This window comes from Neovison vison, chromosome 1 (assembly GCF_020171115.1).
Source record: "Neovison vison isolate M4711 chromosome 1, ASM_NN_V1, whole genome shotgun sequence".
Lineage (NCBI taxonomy): Eukaryota > Metazoa > Chordata > Mammalia > Carnivora > Mustelidae > Neogale > Neogale vison.
This window is the reverse complement of record NC_058091.1, coordinates 62,469,510-62,489,282: the sequence shown is the minus strand read 5'-3', so window position 1 is coordinate 62,489,282 and position 19,773 is coordinate 62,469,510.

The window sequence follows — 19,773 nt, the reverse complement described above, 5'->3', positions numbered from 1 at the left end:
TTATAGAGAATCAGCACAGAAATGCTAGGACATGAGTGATTCCATGGATTTCACCACCCCTAGTCGAACATACCTGAAGAAGTCCTATTCCTGGAAAACTGAGAAAAATGATCCCAAGTCTTGGTGTGATTTGTAGCAGGAATTCTTCTAGTGGATTGGATTGTGACTCTGCATTTTATTTATTCAGTAGGCACAGACTATTCCTTAAGTTTTCTGTGTGCTTAGAAATAAAGACAAGGGGTAATGCCAAAACACTACTTAAGCTGGATGGAGTCTTCAGTAGCTGGGGCGTGTGCCATTAAATGTGGTGATTGGAGGATATTCCTGCCCTCTAGTCTGTAACTTCCAGAGGTTAAAAAAGGAACATCCCACTTTTATAAAAGGAAAAAAAAAAAGCCCTTTGCATAGATTATTATATAAATAAATCTTCTTAACAAGCACTGCAGTTCTTTTTTTTTCAAAGCACAAAGAGTTATTGTGTGATTTATGTGAAAAGGTTATATAACTGTACTCTGTTACTTTAAATAGTGTTTTTTATTTAAACTGCCAACTTCTTCATCACCAGCAAAGAAAAAAAATGCATATTTGCAAAGCACAAAGGTAATTTTCAAGGACTGTAATTAGCTCATGATAACTTTATCTTTTGTGATGTCTTTGCTGCAGGACAAGAAAAGAAATGGACTTTTTTTTTTTTTTTTCATTGTTAAATCTAAACTGTGGCACCTGCAGTGTGTCAGTTCCATTAGAACCAGGGAGAAAGTTTGAAGTATTATACTTGGTCAGGGGAAAATTGTGGATGGACTAAAGTAACAGATCTTGCAATTTTCACTTGGCTTCATCTTTCCTTTTACAAACATGACAAGGCTCCATTTCCCCTGTTCCTCTGCCCCAACTGACCCTTTATTTCCAAGATAGTAAAAGACCTATTTAAAAACCAAACCGAATACATGAACTGGAAGATAAAAAACAACAATGAAATCATAATAAAAGAAGCTGGGAAAGTAAAGGTAAAAGTATTTGTCTTTAAAAAATGAATAGGATAGAACTCTGGCAAGAGAAAAAAAAAGGAAAAGAAGGAAACAGCCTTTGAGGAAGAGGATGCAAATTAATTTAACTCATCCTAGGAAAAGCAGTTACTAAGAAAAATTTTATTTCCACGAAAAATTCTGTTTTGGGGGGAGGTCTGTTTTATAGGGTGTGCGTGTATGAGAGGGAAAGAGAGAGGGCATATTTGATAATAGGACCTATTTCTGTGATTAGTTGAGACAACAGGAGGTCAGAGTCACAGAATTTCCCCCCCGGTGAAGACTATTTACAAAGAGAGTCTAGGAAGTCTCCTTCCTAGGAAAATAGGCTGTTGTAGGCAGTGGAATTCCCTGAAGTTCTTAGCTATAGTCCATTCCGGGATTTGGAGGAGGGTTTTCTTCTGAGAAGTAAACTCCACCTTAGGAGGCTGCGATCGGGAATTCTAGACCTTATTTATCTCACCAGTGGACTCTAATCACATGAACAACAGGAAAATCTATAAAGCACTTAAAGTCAAGGAATGGCAGTGTGGCAATAGGCACGCAGGGTGTGTTTCCTGTGGCACTATGAGAACAGTATCACCTGTTTGGTCACCGACCCGGTTGCCCAGGTGGCAGTCTGGCAAACAACCAGTCCGAACAACAACAACCTCTTGCAACGGCCTGTGAAATCTTTGGGCATCGCTGTTCTCAGACGTTATCGATCCTTCTCAGTGCAAACGTTAGATTTCAATTTTAATGGGAATAAAAACAACCGATAGGAGACAAGAAATAAATAAATACTTCTAGAGTTCAGGGATCAGATACCCACTTTTAGCAACTCTGCACAGGGAGAAGGCAATTGATTTTTAAAGAGCGCCTTGCAACAAGCAGGAAGAAACGAGACAATAGCTGGCTTTTTCGATATCTTATGTATGGACAACGATGCCAGTCAGTACGCTTTGCAGCAAGAATTCAGTTGGAAGCGTGATTGTTACATCTTTAAAAGTTCTGTAGGATTGTGGAGCCTCTGCCAGGTGAAGTCTGCAGCATTTAGGATTCATTAAATCTTGTTGTCTGGGAAGGTGTCACATACACTGTTTCACAGATCAAATAAGAGAGGACTGAAAGCTAATTTCCCAGCCAGGAAGGAGGAAGTCAATTAAAAACATACAGATGAAGAGTGATCAATTTCCTTCACACTAGAACCCAAAGGAAGTGTTTTGAAATGTGTATTTAAACTAAGAAGTAGAGTACATATCAAAGGGAAAAGAAAAGTTAAACTGAAAGCCAAGCCCAAGTTAGCAATAATGGTACATACAAGAACAGGTGCAACCTTTTCTAAATCCACAACCACCCTCTCCAGCTTTAACACGTGCTGGGAAAATCTCTTCAAACAGAGGATTCTTTCTCTAAGACTTAAGGGCTGTCTTGGGCTTCTAGCAAAGGTTGATGAGTAATAGAAAATCTTCCATGTGCTCAAAATAAGGATCAGACTAAAATTAACCCCACTTGTAGACAGAAGGTAGCCAAGATGACACCGTTATCCATTATGCTGAAAATGAAATGCTTCTCTTTAAACTAAAAGTGCAGAGACAAAAAGTCTTTCAAAATGAATTGTGTGCCAAGTTTTATGCAGGCTGGGTCACTTGGAGGGACACTTCCCTATTTCTGTCTTCTGTGGACTCCATTTAGAACTTGACCAATTAGCCCTCTTTAAGTTTTTTGTTTTTTATAGTCACCTGCTCTAGAAATTCCAACATTTTGTATTTTTAGATGCTGGGGTCAGGGGAAGTGCAAAGAAGGTGACATTTTGTGCCTTCACAAGCAATTCTTTTTGACTTGAGCAGGACATGACACAATGAGTACTGAAAATGTTCCTGCTTCCCATTTTAACCCCTTAGGGTCAGAAACACAAAGTGTAAATACTAGTATATACTCAGGGGGCTCATCCCATCAGAATGAATCCCATTTAGGGGAGACCAGTGGTCCCTGTCAGGAAATTCCTGGAGGTCCTACAAACCACACAATTAGACCGATTTATTTTCTTGATCTGTTGTCATTTAATTGTAATCATAAAAAATAAGGCAAAGAAGCTATTTTCTAATTTGATATCCCCCCCGCCCCGCCCATTCTAAATCAAGTGTTCCGTGAATAGGTTAGCTTTCTAAAGTATGTGTTTTCTCTTTTAAGGAGAGGAAGTGTGTGTTCTATTGGAGGACAGAAACTCCCGTCTTCTCAATTACACTAAAAAATTTAGCCCAAGTCTCTTAGAATAAATCACATATGAGAGGAGGGGAGGATGACTTGAGAGAAAGAATGGAAAAACATACTGAATTGCATAAACATTTTAACTTTCAAATGAATACAGGCAACTCCTCAGTTGTGGTCATTCCTTATTTATGAACAGCTGGGTACACTTAAACTTCACCCCTCTTTGCCTTCTCCTTTAAAAATCAGGAGGGGCTAACCCCTAGAGACCCTCATCTAAAGCCCGAAAGCCATCTCTCCTCATTGCATTTCATTCATTCATTTTTTTCATGCATTTACTCAGTAATATGTAGTGAATACCTATTACGTGGCACGCACAGTAGTAAGCAGATGTAGACCTGGAGCTTACAGTCTAGACTGAAGAGCAGAAACAGTCTTTAATCTAACAATTACATGAATAGATGTTAAACCACAACTCTGATAATGCAATGAGGGAGAAAAAGTCCATAGCACTCTAAGAATAGTAAAGAGGAGAAATTGAAACCGATCCAGGAGTTCAAAGAAGGTTTTCTTGAGGAAGTGATAAAAGCTGAAATGTGAAGGTTGGATAGGAATTCATTCATCCCAGAAGGAAATGGAGAAACTTTCAGGTTAAGTAAGCATATTTGAGGATCTGAGGTGGATTGGGGCATGGGGATGTTAGAGGACCAGTGTGGCAGGGGAGAAGAGGCCAAGGGCAGCCTGGTGACAGCTAAGGCAGGGGAAGAGTCAGACAAATGGATCTGAGGTCAAAGTAGGATTCTGGTTTATCCTAACAGAACTGGGGATCCATGCACCATTTATGGCTTTTATCACAGTGCTGCATGCGGTGAGGAAGAGGGGTCATGGTGGTTTGATAAGTGGTATTAAATGGGGGAAACATGCTCCCTTTCATTTCTCCACCTCAGCTTTTTCCCTACCACTGTACCTTTATCTCAGATCTCCCAGATGCCCTATTTCTGCTTTTTACCCTTGCTCATCCTATTCCTTACTCTAGGGTTCTTCAGACACCTTTACTCTGGGTCTCTGATTCGTTTCTACACCGTGGGGACTCTTGCCCTTTTGGCCAGAGGCCACAAAACCCCCATCTGTAATGCAGAGTTAAGGCAGGTAGGGACAGTTAGGTGAGGCATTGATTCAGGCCCCCTGAAATAGAATCCGAATGTATTTCTGCATAGATCAGTAGTACACATAGTCTTCACTGTCTACTTCACCTATGGGATGGATGACATTGGTTTTGGAAGTCTGTTCTTAGAACATCACATCACATCACAGGATTGTGTTTCTATGGGAAGGTTGACTTTCACAAACAACTTAAAAATGTCGACGCCAAATGCATTTTTCTCATTAGGAGCTGCCTTTATATAAGGAAGTCCTTGTGTGGCGAGTAATGATATTTCCCCCACTTTCTTGTTTTTCATCCTTTACATATTGAACTCAATAGAGTGCTGGGTTAATGAAGAACTAACCAGAGTAACCAGAGAAACTTTGGTCCCAATGATAGGGTTTTGTTTTTGTTTTTGTTTCAGATAGAGAAAGTGAGAACAAGCAGGGAAGGGGCAGAATCTTGAGCAGGACCTAGACCCAGCATGGAGCCCAACATGGGGCTCAATCTCACAGTCCTGAGATATGACTTGAGCTAAAATCAAGAGCTGGATGCTTAACCAACTGAGCCACCCAGTGCTCCCCACCCCCACCTTGACCTTTTTCTGTTTCAACTCTAGCTAGGAGCTGGTTATGTTAATGATTTGATTTGCTAGTTTTGATAAAGTAGCCAGATTTGAACAATTTTTAAATTAAGTGCTGAATGGATATTTAGCTCATTGTGAGCAATGAATCTTTTTGTACTTACTGAATTTTGCAGTACAAGGTATACACCTGTGTTTGGCTTATGGCTGTTTTTCTTGCCCACATTTATCAGCTGTAATTTAAGCTAGCCTGTTTTTTCATTTTCAAAGAGGAATTCTTTTTAAAGCCTCATTCTCTATCTTCCCACATTGGGTAAAGGGAAAGAATTCCTGGGTGAATTATTTATTCAACAAATACTGCTGTGCACTTACTATATGCTAAATTCTACCTTTGCTACCAGTGCTACCATACAAAAGCTGGATGTGATACCTGTTTTTATGGTCATACAATTCACATCAGTGCTGTCCAATAGAAATTTCTGTGATGGTAGAAATGCATTATGTCTACATTGTCCAATACAGTAGGTGGTAGTCACCTGTGGCTATTGAGCACTTAAAATGTGGTCAGGGTGACTGAAGTTCTACATTTTTTGTTTTATTTAATTTTTTTACTATTCTATTTTATTTTATTTTTTTATCATGATAAATGTATTCCCATCCCTATTTTACCCATCCCCCATTCACTTCCCCTCTGGTAACCATCAGTTCTCTATAGTTAAGTGTCTGTTTTCTGGTTTGTCTCTCTTTCCTTTTTTTCCCTTTGCTAATTTGTTTTGTTTCTTAAATTCCACATATGAGTGAGATCATATGGTATTTGTCTTTCTTTGACTTATTTCGCTTAACACTATATTCTCTAGCTCCATCCATGTTGTTGCAAATAGCAAGATTTCATTCTTTTTTAATGGCTGAATAATATTCCAAAGTGTGTGTGTGTGTGTGTGTGTGTGTGTGTGTGTACACCACATCTTCTTTATCCATTCATCTATCAATGGATACTTGGGCTGGCTGTTTCCATAGTTTGGCTATTATAAATAATGCTGCAATAAACCTACAGGTTCATGTATCTCTTTGAATTAGTATTTTTGTATTTTGGGGATAAATACCCAGTAAGATGATTGCTGGACCATAGAGTAGTTCTCTTTTTTATTTTTCGAAGAACCTTCATACTGTTTTCCATAGTGACTGGACCAGTTTGCCTTCCCACCAGCTGTGCAAGAGGGTTCGTTTTCTCCATATCCTCACAATGCTTATTATTTCTTATAGTTTTTATTTTAGCCATTCACACCATTCTATAATCTTATTATAGTTCTGACTTGTATTTCCCTGATGATGAGTGATGTTGAGTACATCTTTTCATGTATCTGTTGGCCATCTGAATGTCTTCTTTGGAGAACTGTCTGTTCATGTCTTCTGACACTTTTAAATTGAATTATTTGTTTTTTGGGTTTGTTGAGTTGTATCAGTTCTTTATATATTTTGGATACTAACCCTTTACTGTATATGTCTTTACTGTATATGTCATTTACAAATATCTTTTCCCATTTAGTTGTTTGCCTTTTAGTTTTATGGATTGTTTTATTCTCTGTGTAGACACTTTTTATTTTGATGTAGTCCTCAGAGTTTATTTTTGTTTTTATTTCACTTACCTCTTTTATTTAATTTTAATTAATTTAAATCAAAATTGAAATAGTCACATGTAGCCGTTGTATTGGATAGTACCTGTTTCGGGGTACAGAGAGACTGGTCTAGTAAGACGTAATGAAGGCAACCAGATGGAGCCTGGGAAAATTATTAACTGCTTACACATTGTAGAACTAAAGGAAAAAGTAACTGAGTTTCCAGGTAATTGCCATTTTAAATAGGAGAAATGTGGGGTAAATGACATGCACACAATCTCCTGGGAAATAAGTTAAAAAGTCTTAATAAAGCTAAAACCTGCTTAAAAAAGATGTTTGACCATTCACTGGCTTTTCTCCAAATTTACACAGATGCATCTACCTATTGCATTCCTCTTAAAAAGAACTCCATGAGGATTTCTAAAACCAAATGCACAGGCACTCTGAGCATTTTGGAAGTCATAGGGGATCCTTACATTATCATTGTGCTAGAAATCATTACTGAGCTGAGCTGCATAACAGGAAAGAAGTTGAGCTTTTAAGGATAAATGGGTCATGCAATGATTTAAATCACCATTGGAAAAAAACGTCTAGCATAAAACGTTTTGTTCTGGAAGAATATCACCCATTTTAGAAACCAGTTCAGAGAAACTCTTTGGCTAGAACAGTCTGTATCAGACAGTTGTTTAAAAGTTGTATGTTGTGTTACTGGTAGCAACAGGCTTCAGAGATATTTTGTAGTTGAAAGTCATCATACCTAGCTTGCAGCTGTTAATCAAAGAAGGAATTAGGAGAAGGAGGGAACACTTTCCTTCATATTCTGAAAAGAACAAGGCCAGGAGAAAGCTTTCTTGGATTGGGAAGAGTGGATCATCAGTGTGGGGTGTGTGTGTGGGGGGGATGGGGGGTAGCAGGAGGGGGTGGTTTTGCAGAAATAGAGGGATGCTCTAAATGTCAGTGATCAACTCATGCCTCGTTTATGTGTGGAGAGACAGTTCAAGACAGAACAGAGCCCTGCAGCTAATGCACAGGGGTTGGAAAGGAAATGAAAGCTGTGTATTTAATTGTTTCTAGAAAGCTAATAAGGGAAAAGAGACCACATACAGATAGAGAGGTGCACCTGGGGTTAGGCCTATGCAAAATCTGGCTTGAAGGCAGTGGATACAGTGTGGATTAAAAAAGCAGCCTCATCTAGTCTGGGGGGGAAGATGAAGGTTAGATTAAATGGTGATAGAGACAGATTTTTTGAAAAGTATTTACGAAAAATTCAACTTTATACTATTTAAGAGTTGTAAAAAATGTAGTATAACTGAAATAATGAGCTATATATATTAAATTTCATTGACTTTGGCCCACTTGTGTCCATCGCAGGAATCTCGATTAAAAAAAAAAAGTTATCTTCTTGCCTTCCACCACCTGGAGAGAGTCTACATCAAATATATTTGCCTAAGACCTTTTCTCCCCCCTCACCTCTATATCTGTTTCCTTATCACTAGAATAAGAGTGTTAATATCTATTTCTGTCTGCTTCACAGAAGTAACAGTCAAACAAGAAAACAAGTGAAAAACATTTGGGAAACTCTAGGACATATGCAAATACAAGCAATTTCATTTATTATTTGAATGGCAAATAATAGCCTGAAAAGTAAATCTGTGCACTTGCACTCAGAGAGTGATTACAAAAAACACTGGGATGGGATTGACATGCCCTACTGTCCAGGTGAAGGAAAATGGCCAATGGAACAAACCAGAGCATGTGAGTCCCATGGGTGTTTATTCACAGTAGGTGGATTTCTAAGTAATTGTGGACTTGTGAGAGAAAAGGCTGCAATAGAAATATTAAGTAAGGCCCAAGTTCTTTTCTTGCCATAATAACAGAAATCTAAAACATGTACATGTTTTTAATTATGGTGCAACCTCTAATGTGTGCATACTGTTAGTTCCAGACACACATATAATTTTTTGTTTGTTCACCAGGCAACTCTAACCACTGTAGAAGATGAGCTAATACAAATCACTCTTGCTCTCCAATTCATAAGAGCCAGGCTGTCCTCTGGTTCTTTGACTTTGAACCATTTATGTACTCCTTCTAGGGTATGGTGTTCTTAAATTTAGAATAAAGTCCACCCAAGGTCTCAGGTTCAAGGATCCCCAAATTCAGGGCACATGAAGAGCTTACTTTAAGAAGAGTTATTACTCAGGGGTGCCTGGGTGGCTCAGTTGGTTGAGCAGCTGCCTTCGGCTCAGGTCATGATTCCGGGGTCCTGGGATCGAGTCCTGCCATCGCGTTCCTTGCTCGGCAGGGAGCCTGCTTCTCCCTCTGCCTCTGCCTGCCTCTTTGTCTGCCTGTGCTCGCTCGTTCTCGCTCTCTCTCTCTCTGTCTCTGACCAATAAATAAATAAAATCTTTAAAAAAAAAAAGAGTTATTACTCAGAAAAGTAGCTGCAATGGGGTTGGATTTTTTTTTTTAAGCTCCTTTTCAGATTAATCCTTTCCTCTTAGTCACTGTAGGCTTTGGGAAAGAAGGTGAGACAATGGGACATGCCTGAGGGGAGGAGTAAGGTCCACAGAGCTCTGCTGAGCATCATGTATACCAGAGGGTCTCTGAACCTCAGGTTCTCAAAGGAAATTCTCCTGATTGGAAAAGAGCAAACTCACATTTCTAAGTGCCAACAACGAACAGGGATGGGACCAGTCACTTTATAGTCCATCATTTTGTCTATTGGGGAATAGCAAGAGTTGAATGATGTCTTTGTTTATGAAATTTGGCTATAAAGTATACAAAGTGAAGTAAAACTCTGCTGGGTGAATCCAATTTCTTATTGACTTTCCCTCACATTAGACACCATCCTTGTGACTCTGGCTGCTTGGCCATCCCTCTCTCCTGGAAGTGTCACTTTTCACGTGCTCAATTATCTTAGCAAATTTGTGTCATCTCAGTCTTAACCAGGCTTACGCGAAGGGATGTCGTCACCATCAGTTTTGTTCCAAATACACATTTTCCCCCTAAGTCTGTGGGAATTAAGATAGTGTCATTGTTTCCAGAGCCAAATGTAAGAAGGCCACGTTTGTGTTTCCGAGTCATCAGATCCTACCTTCTTCATCCCATACATTGGATCTTTGCTGTCTGAGTTTGCATAGGGAGGGAAGCCCCAGGACAAGGGAGGAAATAGGAGCTGCGCCAGCAAGCAGTCAGGCTGGGGCTGTGCATCTGCGGGGCCCAAGTCCAAGGCGACACCCAGGCTGTCCTTGTGGGCCATTTCTTTGCAGAGTCACTAGAATACTTGATTGTTGTGGGTTTTTTTTTTTGTTGTTGTTGTTGTTTTTGTTTTGTATTTTTACAATTTCAGCAGCTCCCATTATGTGGACTTGTTCTCATCCACAGAAGCCCTTTTCCAAACAGTATTGAGAAGACCGATAAAAAGGAAAAGCATTCACTGAAGGGTTCTCAGAAAGAAAGCATTCGATTTCACTACAGGCCAGTGCTGCTGTGATTAGCCCAGGCCCAGCTGACAGCAAGGTTGCCAGGCAGTCCTTGTCCTGCCAAGAGTGCTGGTGGAATGAAGCAACCATGTGGTTTGTGTTACCATTTTTTAGCTTTTTCAGGTTTTGAGAGGAGAACGTCACTGGTGATGATAATTCAGTTTGGAATGAATACATTTTCAGTGCAGCCTTCGGCAACTGCTGATTTGTTTGAAATCCGAAAGTCCATAGTCACGTATTACAATGTGGACTGGATAAAGCACAGGATATGTCAAGATCCTACTACCTAAAATTATGAAGTTTCTGGCCAAATCCTCTTTTAGAAAAGAGAGAATAAAAAATAAAAAGAAAGAAGGAAAGAAAAAAAAAAAATCTCCAGCATCTCTAAGCTGCTACTTACAGCCTTTATAAAGATAGCACAGGAAAAAGAAACCAAACAATAAGCTAAATTCTGCCTTCTACTTACACCATCTTCCCTAAAGTCAGAGTTGATTTTCTTTTTACATGCCTCAAGTTAAAACTTGCCACAGAGCAATCAATTTGTGTAAGCTTATGAGAAAACATAAAATACAAATGTTGTCATTGTAATTTTGTCATTGATTACCTACATTTTTTAGTTAAAAAAAAAGAGAGAATTCTGGGTTTATTCACATGTTGAATTCTCCTCCTATGTATTCTTGGAAATATTCTTCTCAGAAAGTCTGGGACACTAACTTGGAACAAATGATTCAATTCACAGAGAATTTTGCAAAGTCATATGGTTTGCTTGCATTGAGTTTAGTAAAGTACCTTATGAATTAAGCCTTTCCTCAAAGTCACACATCCATTGCCCTCTCAGTAAGACCCATCAAGGTCCCCATGGCATTGTTGCCACTCGTTAGCTTTTCAAGAAACATATTTTTGAAAAACTCACATTTTCCAAAATCATTTTAGCAGAATTCAGGTACCCCTTAGAATGCTATTGCCTTCTTAAAGCATTTTAAGGATTCTGGGAAACCCACTAAGACACTGCACTCCTGGAAACAAGATCTTTCTGTCAGAGATTATAAAGCAGCAGAAACCAGAAAGAATCCATAGCTGGTGCAGTCACACATTTCTGGAAAGGCTTTCAAACAAAGAAGAAATATAACTTGTCAGTCATAATGCCCTGGCCTAAACAAAATGCAGTTTTGCTTAAAGAGACGCTGTCAAACGTAGTCATTTGGGCTCCAAAATTATGCTCCACAAAACACTAAATTAGTTCTGTCAAAACATAACCTTGGTTCTCAAAACATTGTCAGAACTTTCCAAGTTCAATAAAAGAAGGCAGTGTTTGTGGTTTATGAGGACATTGTCTTCTGCATACTCTACGTAGTAACCATCAAGTCATCCATCTGTCTATCCATGCATTCATCCAATGAGCATTATTGAATTTTTATTATGTGCCAGGCACTGTTCTGGACCTAGGACACAAAGGTAAAAGGACACATTCATATTCTCAAGGCCGGTCTTCCTAATGAGGGGATAGATGTGAACAATTATTGTAATCAAATGCCATGACCACTGTAATGGACAGACTGAGCAGGTGAGAAGCTAGAGTGTCGCAAGGGCTGTAATGTTGCATTAATTCAGGATACTCTGGGAGCTAAACTGAAGACGGATCATTCTTTTCAGATACTCTTAATATTCAAAGAAGACCTAATTTCTGAGATACCTTCTTTTTTTTTTTTATGAAATGCACAATTAATGACACTTTCATAGGGAACACACTGCCATAGGGATATACAATTAAGATGTCCAAACCCATGTCTCTAGAAGAGGGAGCTTTCCTGGGAGACGGAAGGGAGGACAGGAGAATATCTGGCAACTGTTGATTGGTATGTTCTCCCACTAGCTGGATCTATGTATTTTTCTTCCTTTTCAAGGAAACAAAAGAGGATACAAATGAATGAGTGACATTATGGTATGGAAAAATCCAAATCTGATCTAATTTACTTAAGGGTAAATATTTTGATACCTCTTATTGTTACAACTTATGTCTGAAAGATTTCAAATAGATTGTGACTACTGGGATGCTTCACTGCAGTTGACAATGCCTTGTTTCAAAAGCTTGTCAGAGACATCCTTGACGGGTTTCCACTCTCCCAAGGTTATATAGTATTTTCATGCATCACCTTGGGAATAGATTACAGAGAGTAAGTATGATTTTATACTTTCATTTTTAATGATGCTATGTGTCACCAGCCATATAAATGATGACAACAAGATCTGCCCTCCTACTCTCCCACCATTAAGAATGAGATGGTATGGTATAGTATGGTTAGACTCAACATTTGTTTATGGCTGGGGAAGGGACCTCTCTGCCACCCAGCACTCTCATAGGGCTCCGATAGGAAATTCTGACGGCAAACCTCATGGTCTCAGGGCAATTCTTCCGAAGGCCTTTGAGTTCCAACAGAACATGTCAAAGGATGTAGTTGATTTGTCCATTAAGCCAGGGGTGGTGGTGGTTGGGGTGCAGAAATCCTGAAATCTGTAAGCTTAGATGACACAAAGACTAGAATATGTGCCAGACAAGGCACTATTCTTTTCACCTGTGAGGTGAAAATGGCAGAATAGACTAATTATAGTAATTAAAAATAGTAGACTATATGTAGAATTACTAATGATGTAGAATTTCTTATTTCTATCTTTGCATGATCCATTCAATAACAATCAATTGGGGCTGTTTGCTGATCTTTTTCAGTCACCAAGACTGCAAATTAAAAATCCTACGTCAGTGGTGCTTTGGTCCAATTTTTGCCTTCAGTCACTGAGATGCCACCAGTGCTCTAATACACAAATAAACTGTCCTAAAGCCATGAAGAGGCTTTAGACTTTACTAAATTAAAGGTGGGGAGTAAATTTACTTTTTGAAAATCTGATTCTCGAAATCTCCTCGCCATCTGTCTCAGAATTTTCACTGGATGTTTGATGCTGGCCAATGTCACCTTGACTGCAGGCTGTCAGGGAACACTCAGGGGCTCAGCTCATGACCACACTCAGTGGCCAAAGGAGGTAGTTGCTTTTCAGTAGGTCTGTCTGAGCCCACTTGTGCTCCTAGTGCATGCTGCAATAATCCTCTTGTTCATTCTATGCATACAAGTCCATAATCAGTGTCTATTCAGTTAAGTTAAATATATTTTTTTAAGTTGAAAAAACAGCCAACAAAAGAACATTCTTAGTTCTTTAAGTGTATTATATCTGTGAGTTCTGATCCACCAATGGACAGTGATCACGTACCATCAATTGTTGTCCCAGCGGAGCCCCAAAAAATGTCTACTTGGGACCAACAGAAGTGCTCCTGGCCATGTGGTGCTGAGAAGAGCCTTCTGTGCCCTCTGACTGGGAAAGATAGGTCTGGGGTGGAATGGTGAGTCTGTGGATACAGTGTCCTATTTGGGAGGTCTTTTTTTCCATCTCTATTTCCTCTAACTTTCTGATGCCCAAAGGGGTGCTGGCCTTGACTTTCCCATCCATTCCTAAAGGCCTCTTTCCTCAGTGCTAGACTTTGTCTCCACCCTATTCCTTAACTCATTCCCATGCAGAACCCGGTTCTGCTATGGGCACCTCTGATTTCACTGTACAGCTTGGGAGCTGTGTCCCTTTCTTGTTTCTTAGACTGAATGCCTTCAGATCAGGAGTCTTGCTGGGCCCTGGTCTAAACCAGCCTTGCTGCCCTTTCCTTTGTCTTTACCACTCTTCCTGTCTTGGATTTACTCCAGTGTTGCCAGCCCTTACCTGGCTTCCCTTTTGTTTTGGGGTCTGCCCCTCCTGCACGCTCATTTCCTCTTCTCTGTTTCCCTCCTGTGCCTTCCAGTATAATGGGATTGAGTGCTGGCGACAGGCACCTTGGTGTGAATTATTTTATTTGACCCTTTGTTGATAGCCGAAATGAACAATCAGGGAAAATAGAGATAGGAGTTTTGGAAACTTTTAGGGTGAAGCACAGAGAAAGGAAAAAGCAACCTCTGAGGAGACGGGGAAAGACAGGGGCAGGAAATTGTGGAGATAAAGGGCCCATTTGACAGTCTGCCTTCAACTTCTTCACACAGCTTTCCAGCTCTGGTCCCTCTGAACCTGCCAGTGTTTGCCCAGTGCCATTGTTGTTCCTGTGCCCACCCATGTTAATTCTTCCATGCATTCCACACATTGCCAGCTCTGTGCCTGTCATATGGGAACAGCAGCTACAACGGTGAGTAAACTGCGCTTGTGTGGTCTCGTGGGAAAAGAGAGGGGAATCAAATGATCATGCTACAGAGAAAGGTAATGATAAGGGAATTTGTTCAGGTCAGTGCTATCTGGAAAAGTATACCTGGGGAAGTAACAAGGTTGCTGAAATTTATTGGAAATTTAGGCTATAACTCAGTGACTATAGAAAGAAATACTTTTACTGGAAGAAAGAGGAGTCGGAACAAAAGCCCTGTGCTAGAAAGGAACATGGTGTGTGCAAAGAATTGAAAGAAAGCCTGAATGTCTGGGAGGCAGAGTGGGGAGATATATTACAGGATGGGCTAGGGTGTTGAATATAGATTTTTAGAAGCATGTTAAGCACATTTTTCTTTGTCCCAAGATCCATGGGAAGTTATGTGACAGCAGTGTAACAACATGCCACAAAATTAGTGACTTAAAAAACAATAAACATTTAGTGTCACACAGTTTCTGTGAATCAGGAGTCCGGAGCAGCTTAGCTGGGCAGTTCTGATTCAGGCCTTTCATGAGGTTGCAATCAAGATGTAGGCCAAAGCTCTACCATTACCTGGAATCTTGGCTGGAGCTGAGGGTCTCCACAGTGGCTCTCCTACATAGCTGGCACATTGATACTGCTCTTGGTGGGATGTCTCGGCTCTTTTTATATCCACCTCTCCACAGGGCTGCTTGAATATCCACAAACTGTGGCAACTGTCTTCCCCCATATCAACTGATGAGAGGGAGGGAGGAAGTGGGAGAGAGAGACAGCGAAAGAGAGAACATGAGCCAGTCTCATAAATCACATAGGATTGCTGTCACATTCTACTTGTTAGAAGTAAGTCGCTAACTTCTATGAACATTTAAAGGGAGGAAAATTCACCTACACTTTTTGAAAGAAGTAGTGTCAAGGAATCTGGGACATATTTTAAAATCACAAAACCATTAAAGGATGTTAAGCAGGAATGGTGACATAATCAGATTTGCTTTTCAAAAACATTATTCTGCGTGGAAAACAAATGAAATAAGGGCAGTCTTGGTTAATAGATACTAGCGTGATCCAGGTATAAATTGATGGTAGGGTGGAATAAGATGGGGTAAAGATGAAGAGAAACAGAAATGAAAGTTTCAAGATACATGCAGAAGGTAAAATGAGACTTAGCAATTGATTGGACTTGGCAGTTGAACGGGAAGGGATATTATAGATTCCTAGGTTTCTGGTTTGCATAGATGGATATTGTGGCATTTAGTGGTATGGAGAATGCTAAGAGAATGCCAATTTTGGTCTATCAGAGGGAGTGGAGGTAATCATGAGTTTCATTTAAGACATATTACATTTGAACTGTCTTTGAAACATCCAAGTATGGTCGCCAAGTAGTTCCTTGGTCATAAAACTCTGGAACTACGATGATAGTTTTATGCTAGACATATAAATTGGTGAATTATCCATAGGTAATCCATAGATAAGAAGGATATCTCTGGGTTTGTTGAGAATTCTAGAGAAAAAAAAGAATGATATGAAAAGAAAGGAGGGTCTTGAGAGATTGGATTTTTGTCTAGCAAGTATTAACTCTTCTCCTTCCTCTTTTTTTTTTTTTTTCCTATGAGAGAAGTCTACTTCCCTGTTCCATTGGTGCTGGCCTTGACCATGGGATTTGTATTGACCAATGAGGTGTCAGCCGACGGGACAGTAGCAGGTGCTTAAAATATGTGGAGGAACTCCTCTTTTGTGCTCTTTTCTTTTGCTTTGAAAACATGCCTTTGATAGCCACTGGTTTATGGAGAGATTAGCAGATTTGTGCTTAACCTGAAGTGTGGGACCAAACCCAGCTAAGCTTGGCCTGTATCAGTTGAGCCCAATTTACCAATCTATAAGCAAGAAAAAAAAATGTTTATTTTTGTAAGCCAATAAAATGTCAAGATTTTTAGTTTAATTATGCAGCATTGTTTTGGTGATAGCTGACTGGTATGAGGGTCTAGGATTTAGTAGAAAGGAATACTATTTTTTAAAGTCCCTTTATGCATTTTTTTAAGAGCAGTATTTATCTCTGATACATGACTGTATTAACAAAACCTAACATAAAGGCTTGGTGGAATATCTCATGAATACAAGCCTGGATCACAATCTAATGTAGGTATGGGTGTTGATCTATCATGGATTTCTATAAGTCATGCAAACATATTTTGTTTGTTTGTTTGTTTGTTTTTCAAGAGGGAGAGGGGCAGAAGGAGAGGGAGAGAGAGAATCTTAAGCAGGCTCCACACCCACTGCAGAGCCCAATGCCGGTCTTGACCTTATGACACTGAGATCATTACCTGAGCTGAAACCAACACTTAGCTGACTGAGCCAGCCAGGTGGCCCATTGCACCTATATTCTTACCATATAAGCTCCTCCCAGCATGTTTCTTCAAATAACATGAAGAGGTTCCACGAAACTTGGATATAGCACTCATCAAGATCAACAACTGTATCCTTTCCTTTTCCTGGAGTACTTTTTTATTACAGGTTGTAAAGAAATGCTTAAGAAAGTTGATGGTCTATCCATATTCTATGTTAATATCTTAGACCATATTTTATTGTTGTTGTTAAAGCACATTTCAGGAGAACAAATTTTAAAATTAAAAAAAAAAAAGTTATTAGTGGCAATAAACCGGCCTATAAATAGTGTTTCCATGGAATGAAGACAATCAAAGTGGCTCTTTTGGCTACTATCATTTTCATAAAAGCTTTGATTAGTTATGAGGTAATTGTGAGAAATGATGAATTAGCCTCAAAGAAAGAAAAATAGTTTCTCTAGTTTAGCAGCTGTGGATCTTCTGGTAATTGTTGGAATATTCCTTTTTAGTAAACTTAAACCTAGCATTTTTATGTTACAGTGGAATGCTTCATTTGAAATACATATTTTAACTTTTTTATTTATAACATTTTTCTTCAGTGTAACTCTAAACTATAGTTGAGAAGGACAGCCCTTGGATTTATATGTTACCTCTGTTAAAAAGTAAGAAGACTCTATAGGAAAGGCAAAAAAGAGGCTGCATTGAAAATATTTAACTGTCACGTTTTGGTTATTAAAATGTGATTTCCCTCCTGACCAAGGTACTCATCTTAAATGTCCATAAAAATTGTGTGCCTGTGTGCACACAGGACAAGTGTGGTTGTCCAGTGTTTATGAGGGACATGTGAAATTATACCTTGCCTAGTTTGACCACAGTGTGAAATTTTAAAGTATAAACATGATCAAAAAGAAAAGTGGCTTCAAAAACAGAGAAACAACAACATTCCATTCTCCCAGAACCTTTTCAGTCTCTCTGTCAGACAGCTGCCCCCCACTCCCTTCTCCCAGCAATCATTAGAAACAACATCCCATTCCCCACCCAGTCCCCCACTCGCCTGAAAGTAAAGGGCACCATCAATTTTGTGAAAGAAATTGCCAAAATAACAAAACTTACTGGAGTGGATAATTTCTCACAGAACTTGCCAATCAGCTACAGATGCAAATCTGCCTTTCTTATCCCTCACCCTACCCCTGAGCGAGGGAAAACAACCTAAACCTGCAGGAAAAACCCTTTTCAGCCAGAGAATAATACTAACGACACCACCATCTTGGAATATTTTGCTTGTACTTCCCTTCTTCCTTCTTCATTACATAGCTGTGTGTGTGTATGTGTATGTTGTGTCTTTTTGCCTTTTCATTTTGTTCAGCATCCAAAAAGGTTATTTTAGCTGTAAATATCACACAAACATGGTTAAAAAAAGCAAACAAGCAGAAATGTATGAAATTAAAATTGAGTGTTTCTCTCCCCACCCCCTTAGCCCCTTTCCCATTCTCTTAGACTTCCAACGATACAAGTTGTGTGAGGGAAAGAGGGTGTGTGTGTGTATGTGTGTGTGAGAGAAGGGGGTGGGAGGAAGAGAAAGAGTCTTACTATTGTCTTATTTTTAATTTAAGAAAAAAAATATATCATACATGTACAAACTCCTCCCTAGATGTGTCCTCCACCAGAACCCAAAAAACAAATAAACCCCCCAAACCTCTGATACTTAGAAGTCTAAGAGAATTGCTGCTTTAAAAGTCTTTCAAATTAAGCTCATTCCAAAGACTTTCCAGTATAACCAAACAATGAGAAACACTGGTATCCAGCCAGTCACAGCCTCTGCCATCTCTGATTTAATGTAATCTGATGACGATTAAGTCAAAGAGAAGACAAAGGTGGGTTCATATTACAGGAAAACAAACAGACAAGAGATCTCCTCCATTTATTCATATTTAAATTTTCTTATTTTTATCTACTATTTTAGAAAATAAATGTTTATTTTGTTTATGTTTAGGATGATTTTGTTGGTAGGAAAAAGTCCCTTGGGACTTGCATTTTCTTCTTAATTATAAAGGTTTGTGGAATGTTCTCTGAGAACAGAAACCCTTCCTCAAGGAGTTGTTTTTCCTAGAATATTAGGAGGGTCTCTACTAGGTAAGCTTGCAAATGTTTTAAGACTCTCCTTTCCCATCCAAGTTAGCTTAATATGTTTTAGGTCTATTACTTGACTGTTTTTCAAACAGATTGAAAAATTTGCTCACTGAGAGAGCAATGATTAACTAAACCTGTAAACTGCCATTTCACTTGCTATCAATAGCTTGAAAGAAAATCTAAATCCATGACTAATGGCCTGAGAGAGTCAAATACTTGTTTTCAGGAGCCTCTTTAGACCAAAGTGTTATTTTTGAGATCCTTTAGTTTTTTTCTTTTTTCCCCATGTTACACTTTTATCTTTTAAAAAACATAGAGACTCTATTAATAATAAAAAAATATATTCCCAGTCTTTATTCTCTTTTTAACTATACACTTAAGTGTCTGTGGTCAGTTTTTCTCTGAGGAGCTCTTCCTGAATTTGCTGGGAGACAATTGTGGAGAACTGGTTAAGAACTTGGGGCCCGGAGACATTCTCTCCGACTCAAGCCTTATAGGCCATATGGCTTATATTAACTTTCCTAATCTCTTTACACCTCAGTTTTCTCAACTGTAAAATGGGCATAAATTTATAATTACAATGTAAACTTTATAAGGTTGCTGTAACTATTAAGAAAAATGTAAACACAGTTCTTCATATAGTTCTGTTCCATAATGAGCCTCAATGAAGGAAAATTTAAAAAATAATATATATGAAATAAAAAAAATTTAACTTCCAAAGTTCCCACATTTAAAAAAAAATCAAACTATGTGGCCTTGGATAAATAAAGCTTAAATTATACCTCCAGATCATCCTATATCTCAAGGTTTATTATGTTGCCTATGAAGTATAGATTACTGTAGTCTATTCTATACCAGCCAGGATATAACTGACAATCTGGGGATGCCCATGGCAGCTATAAATGTGGAAGACAAGGTCAAAAGAAGTTATGCAGATCGTAGCAAGATTTGCCCAAATGGCCTAGAGAAAAATATGTGTTCATGATTGAATTACTGATTGACAGAGACCAAAAAATGACTAGTATTTGGAGCTTACATTGCTGGATACAGAAACAGAACT